The sequence below is a fragment of the Tiliqua scincoides genome, chromosome 13 (assembly GCF_035046505.1).
Source record: "Tiliqua scincoides isolate rTilSci1 chromosome 13, rTilSci1.hap2, whole genome shotgun sequence".
Classification (NCBI taxonomy): domain Eukaryota; kingdom Metazoa; phylum Chordata; class Lepidosauria; order Squamata; family Scincidae; genus Tiliqua; species Tiliqua scincoides.
Genome location: NC_089833.1, coordinates 10,266,671 through 10,282,126, shown reverse-complemented (window position 1 = coordinate 10,282,126; position 15,456 = coordinate 10,266,671).

Genomic DNA, 15,456 nt, shown 5'->3' with positions numbered 1-15,456 from the left:
ACCACCCCCAGCGGAGAAACCTTAAGGTCAGGCAACGGGGGAGTCGGAAAAGGGCCCAAAACTCGCCCTAAACCCACCTCCTTGTCGATCTTCTTCTGGACTATGTCCTCCATGCCCGTGACTGACTTCAGGTTTCGAGCTAAGCTCACACCCTTGGATGCGGTGAGTGTATCCGAAAACCCTGATTGAAACCCTCCCACAGGAATGCCGCTGCAGCGCGATCCGGGTATATCGCGCAGCAGCTCGGCCAACGCCGGCAGCCTAATCGGACTTGGCCCCTTTGGAAGTGAAGCTTCGCCTGCCCCACCTCCCCTCTTCTGTCCTGACCCACGGCGCCTAGATCTCCTGTCGCGGTAACCCCTCGGGCATGAGGTAATCGGATGGCCAGCACCGCACAGTCCGCAGTTGTGCAGGAAGGAACAACTTGCTCTGGAACAGTAACCAGACGATGCGTATTCATAACACGCACGCGGGGGTTGAACCCGTCGGCCCGGCGTTCCCGCCTGTGGCGGCCCCGCCGGGCGTGAATTGCTGCTCCTGGCAATCAGGTGGCCGCTGTCCGAACGCTCTCCCACAGCGGCACCTCCTGCCATCACTAGCTGCATCCACAACTCTGAGTTCTTCCTTTCCCACGCAAGCTGGGGATTATTTCCCATGCGCATGCGGAATTGCTCGTCATATGCTAACCAGCCTGAACCTGAGTATCCACGAAAAGCCCTGTGAATCAAATCCAGATACTTTGCCAGTGCCGGGCCTTTGGACAGATCCTCTGCAGTACCACCCCCATGTAGATGGTAAACCCTGCTAGCCAATTAGTCCAATTCCGATCTATTTTGGGCTTACGCACTATCTGGTGCTCCCTATTGCCCTCCCCCTGGCCTGATCTCTGGCTCTGGCTCCCTGTGGAGAAGGCTGAAAAGGTCCACATACTCACCCTTCCATATCCGTTCTTTAACTGCCGGGGCCAGATGATCCCCAAGTGGAAGAGCCTCCTCCCCGTACGGCATTGGGGGAAGGGGGGGAGCCCCCTGAACCGCCGCCTTGGATGCCGGTGACGTTAGCGGCCATGCACCCGCTGCTGGCCCGGCCCCGCTCTGCACCGGCAGCCCAGCATGCCCGGCTTGGGCTGCATTGGCAAGCTGGGGTGCTGCGTAAGCCGCACCTTGCACCTGCGGGAGCTCGCCTGGCACAGAAACCCCAACCGCCAGCTGTGCGCTCGCCCCAGGGGCGCTTCCGTGTGCCTGCGCGGGGACCCGACTGCAACACCGCCCCTGCCTGTTGGGGGAGAACAGCCGGCGCCGCACCACCCTGCTGATATGCAGCTTGCTGGGCGGTCCATCCCAGTGGGTAGGCAGGCTGCCTACTCCCCAGCAGCTGCGTAGATACTGCCACGCAGCTGGGCTGTGCAGTCTCCGCCACGGCCAGGACAGGTGAAGACTGAGGCACTCCGAGTTGCCCTTCTGGGCCGTACAATACAGACCCTAGATGCCCACACTGGTTGTGCGGGACAGGATTACCTCCCCAGACTTCCACAATACCCGTCAAGCCTCTCCCTTCATACTCACCCAGGTTGGCCTGGGCCCCATGTTGGGGCTAGGCACAGCAACCGACGCGGATGGAGCCAATGCTGCATTGCTGTCTGCAGAGGCCTCTGAAGATTCCCTCGCCGGAGTCACAGCTGGGCCTATGGCAGGCCTCTCATCCTCTGCTGGCATCGTCGCCGCCGCCACCGGCCTGCAGCCCTCCAAAGCCGTAAGCCTGTCCAAAATCCCTTGCAGGACATCAGACAGGGAGGAGCACGCCCGCTTCTCAGGCGGGGCATTGCCCCCAACTCGAGGAGTGCCTAAAGACGGCACCAACTCCCCCTTGCAATGCCATGACCTGCTCAGCTATGCTATCAAGGCCTGGCGAGGGGACCCACCTGCCCCCGCCGCAGAAGCCCCCTGCGCTCCCAGCAGGCAGTGCGGCAGCGGGTGCCTTGCGGTTGGCTCTACGCTGTGACCTACGCATGCTGAAGAGAGGTTTGGGCAAAGAAACAAAGGCTAGCCTGGAAGGAAAGTGATGAAAACAAATAGTTAGTGTCATGTACCCTCTCATGCATAACTCACATGAGCAGCACTTGCGTCCATACCTTGAACCTTGACAGGGTAGTGAGGCAAACAAAAACCACACCCGCTGCCCATGAGGTGGGGGCGGAGATTGAAGGCCCCACCCTCAAGTGCCCAGACCGAATGGCACAGTAACAAATGGCACAGTAAACACCATTCTTCTGGGGGTGGGCCATGGCAGCCAGCCAAGATCCGTGCCCTTCCAGTCAATAAAACAAAGGGGGGAATAACGAAAAAAGGGGGGGGTTCTTTCAATAAAGAAAGGGGGGAGGAACCCATGCCCCCCCGCTTGACCTGGGGGCAGCCACCCCCGCCCCGCCCTGCCGAGCGGGTGAAAAAAGGGGGGGGCCAGCCCCCCCGGGCGCCGCTCCCATCCCCACCGGCAGCCCCAACGGGGCCCGTGGCTCCCGGCAACCGGGCAAATCCCCGAGGGGGGGGTAGCCCTGCCCCGCCAGGCGTGGCTAGAAGAAAAGAGGGGGGGACCCAACCCCCCCACCTGCTCCGCTGGTGCCGCGACAGGCAGCCCGGCGGGGCCCAGCCCGGCCGCCGCGGCGACGTGGCCAGGAGGGTAAAGACCCTCCCCAGATGGCGCCGGGAGGGGCCAAAGCCCATCCCCCCCAAACATGGCGCCGGCCGCGCACGCACAAAGCCGGCGCCGTCGCCCGGACAGGCCGCTGCTGAGGGAGCGACCCTCTCAAAATGGCGCCTGCGACCGGTCCCCACCACGTCCTCACCAAAATGGCGCCGGCCGCGCATGCGCAAGCCGGCGTCCCTTCGCGCATGCGCAAAGGCCGTCGACCCTCCCAAGATGGCGCGGCCCCGCGCATGCGCAAATCAACAAAAAAGGTAACAGCGCCGGCCCTCCCAAGATGGCGGCCCCCTCCGGTCCCTGGAGGCGGCCCCCTTTCGCCGGCGCCGAGCCGCTGGCCCCCCCAGCGAGCAGCCGGCCACTACGGGCGGCGAGGCCCTGCTTTGCGCCCGCCCTGGGCTGCCCAGATGCCCGGGCCCCGAGGGCACCAAGCCGCGCCGGCGTCGGCCAGGGCCATCCAAGGCCCACTCCAATCCACCTGCCCCTGAGGGAGAAGCGACCGGGGCGGCCGGCCCCGCCGTGCACCAGCACCAGCCCACGAACCCAGTCCCCGCAGCCCGCCAGCCTGCTTGTGCCCGGAGCGACCCGCCAGCCCCACCGACGCAGGCCCCTTGCCCCGCAAGCACCTGCAGGTACTGGGCAAAGCAAATGGGGGGAGGGGGGTGCACGAGCCATGCAAAGGGGGAAAGGGACAAACCCGGGGGGGTGAAGCAAGCATACCCTCCTATTTACCTCGCAGGCAAGAGTCTGCTGGAAAGCCCCCACTGCTGCTAAGCACCGCCAAGTATGCCGATAAGCACCACTGATGCTGTTCCCACGGTGCCCACGTGCACAAGGAGGAAGAGGGCTGGGTCTTGTCCCCTTTTAAAGGACCACCGTAGCTGCCTGACCCAGCCCCCTACACCTCCCCCTTGGGGAGGGACCCTCGTGTCCTGGTCAGGCAAAACAAACTCCGATCACCTCCTTAAAGGGGGCAATCGTGATTTTTCCAGGATCGCACAAATCCTCTCCCAATCAAGTTTCTTCATGCTCCAGGGTTTCCTTGGGTGACAAGCAATGCTCCTGCTACTCCAAAATGTTTCTAGGAAAAATATTTTTTTTTCACCAAAATTTTTGATGACCCCGGGGTCATCGTTTTTCTGGCCTGAAACCCATTTTTCCAGGATCGCATAAATCCTCTCCCAGTGAAGTTTCTTGATGCTCCAGGGTTTCTTTACGTAATAAGCAATGCTCCTGCTACACCAAATTGTGCCTAGGGAAAATAATTTTTTTCCACTAAAATTTTTGATGACCCCGGGGTCATCGTTTTTCTGGCCTGCAACCCATTTTTCAGGATCGCACATATCCTCTCCCAATCAAGTTTTTTTGATGCTCCAGAGTTTCCTTGGGTGACAAGCAATGCTCCTGCTACACCAAAATGTTTTTAGGCAAATATTTTTTTTCCACCAAAATTTTTGATGACCCCAGGGTCATCGTTTTTCTGGCCTGAAATCATTTTTCCAGGATCGCACAAATCCTCTCCCAATCAAGTTTCTTGATGCTCCAGGGTTTACTCGGGTGACAAGCAATGCTCCTGCTACACCAAACTGTGTCTAGGGAAAAAAAATTTTTTCCACAAAAATTTTGATGACCCCGGGGTCATCGTTATTCTGGCCTGAAATCCATTTTTCCAGGATCGCACAAATCCTCTCCCAATCAACTTTCTTGATGCTCAGGGTTTACTCGGGTGACAAGCAATGCTCCTGCTACACCAAACTGTGTCTAGGGAAAAAAAAATTTTTCCACCAAAATTTTTGATGACCCCGGGGTCATCGTTTTTCTGGCCTGAAACCCATTTTTCAAGGATCACATAAATCCTCTCTCAGTGAAGTTTCTTGATGCTCCAGGGTTTCTTTAAGTAATAAGCAATGCTCCTGCTTCACCAAACTGTGCCTAGGGAAAATATTTTTTTTCCACCAAAATTTTTGATGACCCCGGGGTCATCGTTTTTCTGGCCTGAAACCCATTTTTCCAGGATCGCACAAATCCTCTCCCAATCAAGTTTCTTCATGCTCCAGGGTTTCCTTCGGTGACAAGCAATGCTCCTGCTACACCAAACTGTGTCTAGGGAAAAAAAAAATTTTTCCACCAAAATTTTTGATGACCCCGGGGTCATCGTTTTTCTGGCCTGAAATCCATTTTTCCAGGATCGCACAAATCCTCTCCCAATCAAGTTTCTTGATGCTCCAGGGTTTCCTCGGGTGACAAGCAATGCTCCTGCTACTCCAAAATGTTTCAAGGCAAAATATTTTTTTTCCACCAAAATTTTTGATGACCCCGGGTGTCATCGTTTTTCTGGCCTGAAACCCATTTTTCCAGGATCGCATAAATCCTCTCCCAGTGAAGTTTCTTGATGCTCCAGGGTTTCTTTACGTAATGAGCAATGCTCCTGCTACACCAAACTGTGTCTAGGGAAAAAAAATTTTTTTCCACCAAAATTTTTGATGACCCCGGGGTCATCGTTTTTCTGGCCTGAAATCCATTTTTCCAGGATCGCACAAATCCTCTCCCAATCAAGTTTCTTGATGCTCCAGGGTTTCTTTACGTAATAAGCAATGCTCCTGCTACACCAAATTGTGCCTAGGGAAAATAATTTTTTTCCACCAAAATTTTTGATGACCCTGGGGTCATCGTTTTTCTGGCCTGAAATCCATTTTTCCAGGATCGCACAAATCCTCTCCCAATCAAGTTTCTTGATGCTCCAGGGTTTCCTTGGGTGACAAGCGATGCTCCTGCTACTCCAAAATGTTTCTAGGCAAAATATTTTTTTTCCACCAAAATTTTTGATGACCCCGGGGTCATCGTTTTTGTGGCCTGAAACCCATTTTTCCAGGATTGCATAAATCCTCTCCCAGTGAAGTTTCTTGATGCTCCAGGGTTTCTTAACGTAATAAGCAATGCTCCTGCTACACCAAATTGTGCCTAGGGAAAATAATTTTTTTCCACCAAAATTTTTGATGATCCCGGGGTCATCGTTTTTCTGGCCTGAAATCCATTTTTCCAGGATCGCACAAATCCTCTCCCAATCAAGTTTCTTGATGCTCCAGGGTTTCCTTGGGTGACAAGAAATGCTCCTGCTACTCCAAAATGTTTCTAGGCAAAATATTTTTTTCCACCAAAATTTTTGATGACCCCGGGGTCATCGTTTTTCTGGCCTGAAACCCATTTTTCCAGGATCGCATAAATCCTCTCCCAGTGAAGTTTCTTGATGCTCCAGGGTTTCTTTACGTAATAAGCAATGCTCCTGCTACACCAAATTGTGCCTAGGAAAATAATTTTTTTCCACCAAAATTTTTGATGACCCCGGGGTCATCGTTTTTCTGGCCTGAAACCCATTTTCAAGGATCACATAAATCCTCTCCCAGTGAAGTTTCTTGATGCTCCAGGGTTTCTTTAAGTAATAAGCAATGCTCCTGCTACACCAAATTGTGCCTAGGGAAAATATTTTTTTTCCACCAAAATTTTTGATGACCCCGGGGTCATCGTTTTTCTGGCCTGAAATCCATTTTTCCAGGATCGCACAAATCCTCTCCCAATCAAGTTTCTTGATGCTCCAGGGTTTCTTTAAGTAATAAGCAATGCTCCTGCTACACCAAACTGTGCCTAGGGAAAATATTTTTTTTCCACCAAATTTTTGATGACCCCGGGGTCATCGTTTTTCTGGCCTGAAACCCATTTTTCCAGGATCGCACAAATCCTCTCCCAATCAAGTTTCTTCATGCTCCAGGTTTCCTTGGGTGACAAGCAATGCTCCTGCTACACCAAACTGTGTCTAGGGAAAAAAAAATTTTTCCACCAAAATTTTTGATGACCCCGGGGTCATCGTTTTTCTGGCCTGAAATCCATTTTTACAGGATCGCACAAATCCTCTCCCAATCAAGTTTTTTGATGCTCCAGAGTATCCTTGGGTGACAAGCAATGCTCCTGCTACACCAAAATGTTTTTAGGCAAATATTTTTTTTCCACCAAAATTTTTGATGACCCCGGGGTCATCGTTTTTCTGGCCTGAAATCCATTTTTCCAGGATCGCACAAATCCTCTCCCAATCAAGTTTATTGATGCTCCCGGGTTTCCTTGGGTGACAAGCAATGCTCCTGCTACACCAAACTGTGTCTAGGGAAAAAAATTTTTTTCCACAAAAATTTTTGATGACCCCGGGGTCATCGTTATTCTGGCCTGAAATCCATTTTTCCAGGATCGCACAAATCCTCTCCCAATCAACTTTCTTGATGCTCCAGGGTTTACTCGGGTGACAAGCAATGCTCCTGCTACACCAAACTGTGTCTAGGGAAAAAAAAAAGTTTTCCACCAAAATTTTTGATGACCCCGGGGTCATCGTTTTTCTGGCCTGAAAACCATTTTTCCAGGATCGCACAAATCCTCTCCCAATCAAGCTTCTTCATGCTCCAGGGTTTCCTCGGGTGACAAGCAATGCTCCTGCTACACCAAACTGTGTCTAGGAAAAAAAAATTTTTCCACCAAAATTTTTGATGACCCCGGGGTCATCGTTTTTCTGGCCTGAAACCCATTTTTCCAGGATCGCACAAATCCTCTCCCAATCAACTTTCTTGATGCTCCAGGGTTTCCTCGGGTGACAAGCAATGCTCCTGCTATACCAAAATGTGTCTAGGAAAAAAAATTTTTCCACAAAAATTTTTGATGACCCCGGGGTCATCGTTTTTCTGGCCTGAAACCCATTTTTCAAGGATCACATAATCCTCTCCAGTGAAGTTTCTTGATTGCTCCAGGGTTTCTTTAAGTAATAAGCAATGCTCCTGCTACACCAAACTGTGCCTAGGGAAAATATTTTTTTTCACCAAAATTTTTGATGACCCCGGGGTCATCGTTTTTCTGGCCTGAAACCCATTTTTCCAGGATCGCACAAATCCTCTCCCAATCAAGTTTCTTCATGCTCCAGGGTTTCCTTGGGTGACAAGCAATGCTCCTGCTACTCCAAAATGTTTCTAGGCAAAATATTTTTTTTTCACCAAAATTTTTGATGACCCCGGGGGTCATCGTTTTCTGGCCTGAAACCCATTTTTCCAGGATCGCATAAATCCTCTCCCAGTGAAGTTTCTTGATGCTCCAGGGTTTCTTTACGTAATAAGCAATGCTCCTGCTACACCAAATTGTGCCTAGGGAAAATAATTTTTTTCCACTAAAATTTTTGATGACCCCGGGGTCATCGTTTTCTGGCCTGCAACCCATTTTTCCAGGATCGCACATATCCTCTCCCAATCAAGTTTTTTGATGCTCCAGAGTTTCCTTGGGGTGACAAGCAATGCTCCTGCTACACCAAAATGTTTTTAGGCAAATATTTTTTTTCCACCAAAATTTTTGATGACCCGGGGTCATCGTTTTTCTGGCCTGAAATCCATTTTTCCAGGATCGCACAAATCCTCTCCCAATCAAGTTTCTTCATGCTCCAGGGTTTCCTTGGGTGACAAGCAATGCTCCTGCTCTACACCAAACTGTGTCTAGGGAAAAAAATTTTTTTCCACAAAAATTTTTGATGACCCCGGGGTCATCGTTATTCTGGCCTGAAATCCATTTTTCCAGGATCGCACAAATCCTCTCCCAATCAACTTTCTTGATGCTCCAGGGTTTACTCGGGTGACAAGCAATGCTCCTGCTACACGAAACTGTGTCTAGGGAAAAAAAAATTTTTCCACCAAAATTTTTGATGACCCTGGGGTCATCGTTTTTCTGGCCTGAAACCCATTTTTCCAGGATCGCACAAATCCTCTCCCAATCAACTTTCTTGATGCTCCAGGGTTTCCTCGGGTGACAAGCAATGCTCCTGCTACACCAAACTGTGTCTAGGGAAAAAAAAATTTTTCCACTAAAATTTTTGATGACCCCGGGGTCATCGTTTTTCTGGCCTGAAACCCATTTTTCCAGGATCGCACAAATCCTCTCCCAATCAAGTTTCTTGATGCTCCAGGGTTTCCTCGGTGGCAAGCAATGCTCCTGCTATACCAAAATTTGTCTAGGGAAAAAAAATTTTTCCACCAAATTTTTGATGACCCCGGGGTCATCGTTTTTCTGGCCTGAAACCCATTTTTCCAGGATCGCACAAATCCTCTCCCAATCAAGTTTCTTCATGCTCCAGGGTTTCCTTCGGTGACAAGCAATGCTCCTGCACACCAAACTGTGTCTAGGGAAAAAAAAATTTTTCCACCAAAATTTTTGATGACCCCGGGGTCATCGTTTTTTCTGGCCTGAAATCCATTTTTCCAGGATCGCACAAATCCTCTCCCAATCAAGTTTCTTGATGCTCCAGGGTTTCCTCGGGTGACAAGCAATGCTCCTGCTACTCCAAAATGTTTCAAGGCAAAATATTTTTTTTCCACCAAAATTTTTGATGACCCCGGGGTCATCGTTTTTCTGGCCTGAAACCCATTTTTCCAGGATCGCATAAATCCTCTCCAGTGAAGTTTCTTGATGCTCCAGGGTTTCTTTACGTAATAAGCAATGCTCCTGCTACACCAAATTGTTCCAAGGGAAAATAATTTTTTTTCCACCAAAATTTTGATGACCCCGGGGTCATCGTTTTTTCTGGCCTGAAACCCATTTTTCAAGGATCACATAAATCCTCTCCCAGTGAAGTTTCTTGATGCTCCAGGGTTTCTTTAAGTAATAAGCAATGCTCCTGCTACACCAAACTGTGCCTAGGGAAAATATTTTTTTTCCACCAAAATTTTTGATGACCCCGGGGTCATCGTTTTTCTGGCCTGAAACCCATTTTTCCAGGATCGCACAAATCCTCTCCCAATCAAGTTTCTTGATGCTCCAGGGTTTCCTTGGGTGACAAGCAATGCTCCTGCTACACCAAACTGTGTCTAGGGAAAAAACTTTTTTCCACAAAAATTTTTGATGACCCCGGGGTCATCGTTATTCTGGCCTGAAATCCATTTTTCCAGGATCGCACAAATCCTCTCCCAATCAACTTTCTTGATGCTCCAGGGTTTACTCGGGTGACAAGCAATGCTCCTGCTACACGAAACTGTGTCTAGGGAAAAAAAAATTTTTCCACCAAATTTTTGATGACCCCGGGGTCATCGTTTTTCTGGCCTGAAACCCATTTTTCCAGGATCGCACAAATCCTCTCCCAATCAACTTTCTTGATGCTCCAGGGTTTCCTCGGGTGACAAGCAATGCTCCTGCTACACCAAACTGTGTCTAGGGAAAAAAAAATTTTTCCACCAAAATTTTTGATGACCCCGGGGTCATCGTTTTTCTGGCCTGAAACCCATTTTTCCAGGATCGCACAAATCCTCTCCCAATCAAGTTTCTTGATGCTCCAGGGTTTCCTCGGGTGACAAGCAATGCTCCTGCTATACCAAAATTTGTCTAGGGAAAAAAAATTTTTCCACCAAAATTTTTGATGACCCCGGGGTCATTGTTTTTCTGGCCTGAAACCCATTTTTCAAGGATCACATAAATCCTCTCCCAGTGAAGTTTCTTGATGCTCCAGGGTTTCTTTAAGTAATAAGCAATGCTCCTGCTACACCAAATTGTGCCTAGGGAAAATATTTTTTTTCCACCAAAATTTTGAGGACCCCGGGGTCATCGTTTTTCTGGCCTGAAATCCATTTTTCCCAGGATCGCACAAATCCTCTCCCAATCAAGTTTCTTGATGCTCCAGGGTTTCTTTAAGTAATAAGCAATGCTCCTGCTACACCTAACTGTGCCTAGGGAAAATATTTTTTTCCACCAAAATTTTTGATGACCCCGGGGTCATCGTTTTTCTGGCCTGAAACCCATTTTTTCCAGGATCGCATAAATCCTCTCCCAGTGAAGTTTTTTGATGCTCCAGGGTTTCTTTACGTAATAAGCATTGCTCCTGCTACACCAAATTGCGCCTAGGGAAAATAATTTTTTTCCACCAAAATTTTTGATGACCCCGGGGTCATCGTTTTTCTGGCCTGAAATCCATTTTTCCAGGATCGCACAAATCCTCTCCCAATCAAGTTTCTTGATGCTCCAGGGTTTCCTTGGGTGACAAGCAATGCTCCTGCTACACCAAAATGTGTCTAGGGAAAAAAAAATTTTTTCCACCAAAATTTTTGATGACCCCGGGGTCATCGTTATTCTGGCCTGAAATCCATTTTTCCAGGATCGCACAAATCCTCTCCCAATCAACTTTCTTGATGCTCCAGGGTTTACTCGGGTGACAAGCAATGCTCCTGCTACACCAAACTGTGTCTAGGGAAAAAAATTTTTTTCCACCAAAATTTTTGATGACCCCGGGGTCATCGTTTTTCTGGCCTGAAACCCATTTTTCCAGGATCGCATAAATCCTTCTCCCAGTGAAGATTCTTGATGCTCCAGGGTTTCTTTACGTAATAAGCAATGCTCCTGCTACACGAAATTGTTCCTAGGGAAAATAATTTTTTTCCACCAAAATTTTTTATGACCCGGGGTCATCGTTTTTCTGGCCTGAAACCCATTTTTCAAGGATCACATAAATCCTCTCCCAGTGAAGTTTCCTGATGCTCCAGGGTTTCTTTAAGTAATAAGCAATGCTCCTGCTACACCAAAACTGTGCCTAGGGAAAATATTTTTTTTTCCACCAAAATTTTTGATGACCCCGGGGTCATCGTTTTTCTGGCCTGAAATCCATTTTTACAGGATCGCACAAATCCTCTCCCAATCAAGTTTCTTGATGCTCCATGGTTTCCTTGGGTGACAAGCAATGCTCCTGCTACTCCAAAATGTTTCTAGGCAAAATATTTTTTTTTCACCAAAATTTTTGATGACCCCGGGGTCATCGTTTTTCTGGCCTGAAACCCATTTTTCCAGGATCGCATAAATCCTCTCCCAGTGAAGTTTCTTGATGCTCCAGGGTTTCTTTACGTAATAAGCAATGCTCCTGCTACACCAAATTGTGCCTAGGGAAAATAATTTTTTTCCACTAAAATTTTTGATGACCCCGGGGTCATCGTTTTTCTGGCCTGCAACCCATTTTTCCAGGATCGCACATATCCTCTCCCAATCAAGTTTTTTGATGCTCCAGAGTTTCCTTGGGTGACAAGCAATGCTCCTGCTACACCAAAATGTTTTTAGGCAAATATTTTTTTTCCACCAAAAATTTTTGATGACCCCGGGGTCATCGTTTTTCTGGCCTGAAACCCATTTTTCCAGGATCGCATAAATCCTCTCCCAGTGAAGTTTCTTGATGCTCCAGGGTTTCTTTACGTAATAAGCAATGGTCCTGCTACACCAAATTGTGCCTAGGGAAAATAATTTTTTTCCACCAAAATTTTTGATGACCCCGGGGTCATCGTTTTTCTGGCCTGAAATCCATTTTTCCAGGATCGCACAAATCCTCTCCCAATCAACTTTCTTGATGCTCCAGGGTTTCCTCGGGTGACAAGCAATGCTCCTGCTACACCAAACTGTGTCTAGGGAAAAAAAAATTTTTCCACCAAAATTTTTGATGACCCCGGGGTCATCGTTTTTCTGGCCTGAAACCCATTTTTCCAGGATCGCACAAATCCTCTCCCAATCAACTTTCTTGATGCTCCAGGGTTTCCTTGGGTGACAAGCAATGCTCCTGCTACACCAAAATGTGTCTAGGGAAAAAAAATTTTTCCACCAAAATTTTTGATGACCCCGGGGTCATCGTTTTTTCTGGCCTGAAACCCATTTTTCAAGGATCACATAAATCCTCTCCCAGAGAAGTTTCTTGATGCTCCAGGGTTTCTTTAAGTAATAAGCAATGCTCCTGCTACACCAAACTGTGCCTAGGGAAAATATTTTTTTTCCACCAAAATTTTTGATGACCCCGGGGTCATCGTTTTTCTGGCCTGAATCCCATTTTTCCAGGATCGCACAAATCCTCTCCCAATCAAGTTTCTTCATGCTCCAGGGTTTCCTTGGGTGACAAGCAATGCTCCTGCTACACCAAACTGTGTCTAGGGAAAAAAAAATTTTTCCACCAAAATTTTTGATGACCCCGGGGTCATCGTTTTTCTGGCCTGAAATCCATTTTTCCAGGATCGCACAAATCCTCTCCCAATCAAGTTTCTTGATGCTCCAGGGTTTCCTTGGGTGACAAGCAATGCTCCTGCTACACCAAAATGTGTCTAGGGAAAAAAAATTTTTTCCACCAAAATTTTTGATGACCCCGGGGTCATCGTTATTCTGGCCTGAAATCCATTTTTCCAGGATCGCACAAATCCTCTCCCAATCAACTTTCTTGATGCTCCAGGGTTTACTCGGGTGACAAGCAATGCTCCTGCTACACCAAACTGTGTCTAGGGAAAAAAATTTTTTTCCACCAAAATTTTTGATGACCCCGGGGTCATCGTTTTTCTGGCCTGAAACCCATTTTTCCAGGATCGCACAAATCCTCTCCCAATCAACTTTCTTGATGCTCCAGGGTTTCCTCGGGTGACAAGCAATGCTCCTGCTACACCAAACTGTGTCTAGGGAAAAAAAAAAATTTTCCACCAAAATTTTTGATGACCCCGGGGTCATCGTTTTTCTGGCCTGAAACCCATTTTTCCAGGATCGCACAAATCCTCTCCCAATCAACTTTCTTGATGCTCCAGGGTTTCCTCGGGTGACAAGCAATTCTCCTGCTATACCAAAATGTGTCTAGGGAAAAAAAAAATTTTCCACCAAAATTTTTGATGACCCCCGGGGTCATCGTTTTTCTGGCCTGAAAACCCATTTTTCCAGGATCGCATAAATCCTCTCCCAGTGAAGATTCTTGATGCTCCAGGGTTTCTTTACGTAATAAGCAATGCTCCTGCTACACCAATTGTTCCTAGGGAAAATAATTTTTTTCCACCAAAATTTTTTATGACCCGGGGTCATCGTTTTTCTGGCCTGAAACCCATTTTTCAAAGATCACATAAATCCTCTCCCAGTGAAGTTTCTTGATGCTCCAGGGTTTCTTTAAGTAATAAGCAATGCTCCTGCTACACCAAACTGTGCCTAGGGAAAATATTTTTTTTCCACCAAAATTTTTGATGACCCCGGGGTCATCGTTTTTCTGGCCTGAAATCCATTTTTACAGGATCGCACAAATCCTCTCCCAATCAAGTTTCTTGATGCTCCATGGTTTCCTTGGGTGACAAGCAATGCTCCTGCTACTCCAAAATGTTTCTAGGCAAAATATTTTTTTTTCACCAAAATTTTTGATGACCCCGGGGTCATCGTTTTTCTGGCCTGAAACCCATTTTTCCAGGATCGCATAAATCCTCTCCAGTGAAGTTTCTTGATGCTCCAGGGTTTCTTTACGTAATAAGCAATGCTCCTGCTACACCAAATTGTGCCTAGGGAAAATAATTTTTTTCCACTAAAATTTTTGATGACCCCGGGGTCATCGTTTTTTCTGGCCTGCAACCCATTTTTCCAGGATCGCACATATCCTCTCCCAATCAAGTTTTTTGATGCTCCAGAGTTTCCTTGGGTGACAAGCAATGCTCCTGCTACACCAAAATGTTTTTAGGCAAATATTTTTTTTTCCACCAAAATTTTTGATGACCCCGGGGTCATCGTTTTTCTGGCCTGAAACCCATTTTTCCAGGATCGCATAAATCCTCTCCCAGTGAAGTTTCTTGATGCTCCAGGGTTTCTTTACGTAATAAGCAATGGTCCTGCTACACCAAATTGTGCCTAGGGAAAATAATTTTTTTCCACCAAAATTTTTGATGACCCCGGGGTCATCGTTTTTCTGGCCTGAAATCCATTTTTCCAGGATCGCACAAATCCTCTCCCAATCAACTTTCTTGATGCTCCAGGGTTTCCTCGGGTGACAAGCAATGCTCCTGCTACACCAAACTGTGTCTAGGGAAAAAAAAATTTTTCCACCAAAATTTTTGATGACCCCGGGGTCATCGTTTTTCTGGCCTGAAACCCATTTTTCCAGGATCGCACAAATCCTCTCCCAATCAACTTTCTTGATTCTCCAGGGTTTCCTCGGGTGACAAGCAATGCTCCTGCTACACCAAACTGTGTCTAGGGAAAAAAAAATTTTTCCACCAAAATTTTTGATGACCCCGGGGTCATCGTTTTTCTGGCCTGAAATCCATTTTTACAGGATCGCACAAATCCTCGCCCAATCAAGTTTTTTGATGCTCCAGAGTATCCTTGGGTGACAAGCAATGCTCCTGCTACACCAAAATGTTTTTAGGCAAATATTTTTTTCCACCAAAATTTTTGATGACCCCGGGGTCATCGTTTTTCTGGCCTGAAATCCATTTTTCCAGGATCGCACAAATCCTCTCCCAATCAAGTTTATTGATGCTCCCGGGTTTCCTTGGGTGACAAGCAATGCTCCTGCTACACCAAACTGTGTCTAGGGAAAAAAATTTTTTTCCACAAAAATTTTTGATGACCCCGGGGTCATCGTTATTCTGGCCTGAAATCCATTTTTCCAGGATCGCACAAATCCTCTCCCAATCAACTTTCTTGATGCTCCAGGGTTTACTCGGGTGACAAGCAATGCTCCTGCTACACCAAACTGTGTCTAGGGAAAAAAAAAGTTTTCCACCAAAATTTTTGATGACCCCGGGGTCATCGTTTTTCTGGCCTGAAAACCATTTTTCCAGGATCGCACAATCCTCTCCCAATCAAGCTTCTTCATGCTCCAGGGTTTCCTCGGGTGACAAGCAATGCTCCTGCTACACCAAACTGTGTCTAGGGAAAAAAAAATTTTTCCACCAAAATTTTTGATGACCCCGGGGTCATCGTTTTTCTGGCCTG